Source organism: Schistocerca gregaria, chromosome 1, assembly GCF_023897955.1.
Source record: "Schistocerca gregaria isolate iqSchGreg1 chromosome 1, iqSchGreg1.2, whole genome shotgun sequence".
In the NCBI taxonomy this organism is placed as follows: domain Eukaryota; kingdom Metazoa; phylum Arthropoda; class Insecta; order Orthoptera; family Acrididae; genus Schistocerca; species Schistocerca gregaria.
In genome coordinates this window covers 806,589,173-806,594,755 of record NC_064920.1, presented here as the reverse complement: position 1 = coordinate 806,594,755, position 5,583 = coordinate 806,589,173, and positions in this window count along the sequence as shown.

Here is a 5,583-nt window from a genome sequence, read left to right as displayed (position 1 = left end):
GAAACTGGAAAAGAGGCAATAGTAATGTATTTAGGTGTGATGAGAGAAGCCACAGACCCGGAAGTGGGATGGGTGGCTGACGCCAGGCAGATGGGCACCTGTGCTTGATAATGAACTAAGAACTATAAGCTATAAAGACACAAAGAGGGCTCTATGTTTTTGACAATGTGGTCCGTAATACGGCTTGGAATTAAACTTAATAAGCAGTCAGCACTCCTGATTAGAGAGAGAATGTGTGGGACGAGAGGGCGAAAGAGAGATATCCTTCTGGTGGGGACAGCACTATGTGATTCTCAGCCAATACAGGGCTTAAGACATGGTGTGTGACCATATTAAGGGTGGCGTCCCTAACCCTCCACCCAGCCTCTGAAGAACCACTGAAGAATAATGCACAATGGCATCTAAAAAGGAGGCAAGCAACCCCCAACATGACGTCATGGCAATACGCAGCGGGGTAGAAGGGGAAAAGGATACAAAATTCGGCAGAAAGACTCTCCGAGAGAGAGGCTGGAGTCGCCAAGGCAGTCTGGGAGAGTGTGCAGTAAACGAGCAGACGGAGGTCAGACGAGAGGCGCTGCAAGGAGAGCCAGGGCTCGTTGCAGAATTATCATCCGGAGCTAATGATCAGATAGGCAGTAGCTGTGGGACTCTGAGTTAGTCGTGAGGGTCGCATTCGAAGAGTAGACAGAATGTCAGTTGTCTTATGCTGTCTCTGTATCAGATTTTGCCACTTATTGGAATCGTCTCAACCAGACCAATTATGTATTCATTCTGTGTATTTTGAATAAATTTCAGATAGTTAAACGTTTCTGAAGAGTACTTCAGTTATCTCCCAGCCTTTTTCTGCCTTCACACCAGAGATTGCAACTTCTTAGAAAAGGGAGTGTTCAGCGGGATTGGGCCACAAACTGCTAACGAAACCATTGCACTGGTGCTAACCTAATGTGTGTCAGTATGTGACTTCAAGAAGAGCATTCACTAAACATGTGCATGCTGCTGAGTATAGATAGGGGATATCAAGAATTATCAGTGCCATTAGTGCCAAAGATCTCTTGGATGAGGGTGCTGTGCTATGCCAGTGTCCACATGAAACTTCCGACGTGCACTGCAGCTGCAGTCTGTAACAGAGCTACAGTTTGAACCTCTGAGTTCGCAATGGACTTGGAGCCAGCCAGCAGCGGGCCAGACCAGGTCTTCCAGCACAATGGTCGACTCCTGCCTGGAGGTAGAGGGGTCGCATCCCAGCTTCTGCAGAACATCCATGCATTGCATTTGCCTTCCACCATAACGGGATGCGAGTCATCGTGTCACAAGTGGCGCCTGACACTGGAGGCCAGCACATGGCAGTCATTGAAGACTTGGCTGATGTGACAAGTGGGCCACAGGCAGCAGGGCTGCGCTCTCAGCAAAACGGAGCGACCAAAAACACGATTGAGCGGAATTCGACGTGCGGGACGCCAGACAGTTGTAGTGCCTGAGACAAAGGAAAATAAAATCTTTACAAACTCCATAGCGTTTCTCTACACCCATGAGGTGCCCCGTGCCCCACCACACAGCCTCCACTCCAGCATCCCCATACCTCTGGTGACTTCAAAATCTTTTCATTCATTAGAAAAGTTAAAGCTTTTAAATTGTATTCTAATACTTCATCCGAGTCAATACCACTTTTCCTGGAATCTTTTATTCTTTTCACCTGTTTCTGAAGATTTTTCCCTAACGAATTTAAATTTTTACCTCATCTATCTTTGTAATTGTGTGATATCTTTCTCTGTACTTCATCAGCAAACATCACTCCACTCATTCTTCATGTTTCCGTTTTTGTAACTTTCTGCTTTTACATCTACATTTACAATCTGCAAACCACTGCGAATTCAGCGGCAGAGGGTACTTACCACTGTTCCAGTTATTAGAGTTTCTACACGTTCCATTCACATATGGAGGAAGAGAAAAATAATTGTTTGAATGCCTCTGTGTGTACTGTTGTGGGGTTGTGGGGATGGTCGAAACCAGGACCCCAGATGGCCGAGCTGAAACCGGGACCCATTGCTGTTTTTTGTCAGGAGACCGAGCAAGTTCAAGAGCAGTGCAGAGTGACACAGTGGTGTTTGGTGGCATTACTTTATTCTCATAATTTACAGCGGTTTGGAGAGTGCAACTCTTGGTATTTCAACGGTATGCCGACGCAACAGCTGGTGTCAACAAGGCTGCTTGCTGCTGTACGTCGGCAGCCACTCTCCTGGTCGCCACCTGCTGAGCTGAGGCGTAGCGGCTATTTCGGAGACTGCTACAGTCCCTGATCCTTGCCGCCCTCCACTCCCTTCTGTCCGACCATGGGACAAAGGTGGTTGTTTTGGTCACTGGTGGCCCTCGGCCGCTGCTGCTCCCAGGACAGGACTGGACTCTAACCTGCACCCTCCTGGATGGACTCGAACCTGCGCCCTCCTGAACGCTGTGCAACAACTTTCTGCTAGTGGTGCTTGCCAGTTGGCAACGTCCTCTGTCGTCGTTGGTGCTGCTCCAGCGCTGCTGCGCCTCCCGCAACATACGCCTCGCCTGGACCCCGGTACGCCAGGTGGGAAGTGAACGTGGCCCGTCCTGGATCCACTGCAGACTGCTGTCACTGCCCTCCTTCAGGCTGACCATGCAGTCTTCAAGTATCCGGCTGCCTTTCCGTCCCACCCTGGTGTTGCATCCCTGGAGTTGGAATACAGCCTGAAAAAGTACATAGAAATAAAGTTAAGATTTATATAGAATATATAAAACATCACTGCCACACTGGTCCCAATAGGCATAAATCAGCATAGGTCCATCCCGACGCACGACTGACCTGGCACACTCTGTCCCAAGGTAAACGCACCTCACTATTTAAACTGCCTTTCCGCTCGTTTTTGATGCTGTGTCAGAGTGAGACAGAAACTATGGCACGGATAAATTCCCATCTCTTAACTTCGCTCTGGCCTAGTTCCTCGCGTCGTATCACAATAACTTCAAGCAATGCTGCAGTTTGCTGCCTCGTTGTTGCTTCACACAAATCAATTTGGTGCGCGCAATAGCGCTGTCCCAGCACTGTGCTCACAAGTGGCATGTTTGAATTTCCTGGTCTACTAGCTGTGACCGTTTCAACACTATGCCAGCGGCCCCAGATTCCATCGTCCAACCGCGCGTTCGTTGACTTTTGATAAACTTTCCTCTTTCCTACTGCTAAGACTAATACTAGCGCAGCAGTGCTGTTGAAGCGGTATGGCTCGCTATTTTTTGTTTTTTTTGTTTTTTGTTTTCGAAGCTGCATATCTTTTGTGAGTTTGCTTCCTACACCACGAGGCGACAGAACGAGTAAGAAGGGAATTGCGAGTAGTTAGCTCTGGCCTGTGTGTGCAGAGCGACATCGGTGTCGGAGGGCAAGACCGCTTAGTCAGTGGACCCTGTGGAAGAAGCCGTTTGGGGACAGAACGCCATGGGATCAAAGATCCTAGTGTGGAGTGTCAGTGTTGTCCCGACGGCGGTCTTTGTGTGGTCACTCAAGGGCTGAAGAGTAATTTCTTGGTTCTGCCCTTGGATTCCGACGAAGAATTTCGGCAAGTTTGATGTATGAGGTTAACATAAGAATTCTAAAAAGGTACATTGATTGTGCGTGTATCAGACATATGAGTGGTATAAGCTGTGCTTCACTATTGCTGTTTCCAGTTAAGGCGCTGCTTGGGAGGAGAGTGTTGATATCGCCATTGTCATCTATTTAGTGAGGGACTGAATCATTGCTTGTCTTGTTAAGAAACCAACGTCGGCCCTCAATGTGTTAAATTCTGTTATCTACAGCTATAACGAGGAATTTGACACTTCGGTAATGTCGACGATTGAACTTCGGAGGTACTGTTTAGTGTTCGTAGTAATGGAAAGATTGACTATGGAGCTTTCCAGTAGGATACTTATGAATTGTGTTAATTGCAGTTCACTTTTTATGGTATTATACCATTCTACTAGTCGTGGCGAAATCGCTGATAGTATTTTCATAATATAGCTTGGGACGTCATTCTGTGGTTTGGCGTGGCCCTCCCAAGAGTTTAAAGCCCCAAATATTTTCTTTCTACCTTTGCAGAGGTTGCCTTGCAACAGTTGTTGATTTGTCTCTTGTCTACACCACCATACTGCTCTTTGGTCTTCAGAAGTACCACATCTACTCCCTCGCACGTTTTAAGGTTTGCAAGCCGCACCAATATCGACATATAATCCCAGTATGCAATTTGTGTAAGTTGGTTGCGCCCTGTTAACGTTTTGTGCATCTTGGAAAATCTCTATTGTACCACATGTGATTCTGAAGGACAGCATAGTGCAGAACAGCCCATGACCACGACGAAATCAAAGGATATGTATTGTATATTAGTTTTCAACAGATGTAACGACTGAACTTAAGAGTTGTGTGTTTTATTATTTATAATGAAATGAAAAGATTTACATACCTGGTTAATTACAACATCTATGCATAATTATTTGTCATAATTCGTTGGGTGTGATGTGCATCACATATAGCGAGGTTTATGGTGTAAAGTATTTAAAAGGAAGGAAAATATTTTGTGATACAGTGCGCATCGTAGATGCTACGGGATTTGAGTGTATGTTGATAATACCAGATTTTACTGCATTTAAGTTGTTGATATATTTAAAATTTTGTGATCAATATTTCATTGCCTTTGGATATCATGGTGATATCTAGGAACATTTTGGTATTTGCCATGTGGCATTATAATTTTTATTTAACCTTGCATTATGCAATTTTTTGCTTAAAAAGGAATTATGAGTTTTAGGCGTTGTAAATTGATTCTGAGAGCTGTTCTTTGATCTGTTATTATTCAAGAGACTGATGGTAAAAATAATGCTTCAGGGACTTTCATTAAGGAACTATGTTGAGGATGTTGCTGTTCATGATAACGAATGTTCACTTACTAGTTTAAAACCAAGTTAATAAACTTGTAAAATTTTAAAGGTGAAAAAAAACTGGAATGATGTCTACCCAAACTTCCCACAACTTCCACATAATCAAGTTATTTGCCTTCGAGTGTTGTCTGCTGTTTTTCCCCTGTATCTGTCCCAGTTAATGCCTGTGGGGCCATGTAAGTTGTAATTATTGTAATCTCATCTGTATGATCCTTGTGTGAGTGATGGCATACTCCTATAGTCATCATTTAAAGTTGGTTTTAGAAATTTTCTTAGCACACGTTCTTTGAATAGTTGACACCAATCTTCAGGAGTCTGCCAGTTCAGTTTGTTTGGTATCTCTGTGACACTTTCCCTTGGATCAAACAGACCTGTGATCATTTGAGCTATTCTTCCCTGTATACATTCAGTATTCCCCGATAGTCCTATTTGGTACAGATTACACACACCTGAGCAATATATATATATATATATATATATATATATATATATATATATATATATATATATATTTGTAAGCAATCTCCTTTGTAACCTGACTGCACTTTTCCAGTATTCTATCAATATACTGAAGTCTACCATCTTCTTTACCCACCACTGGGCCTACGCTGTCATCTCATTTCATATCCCTACAAAGTGTGACAACCAGACATT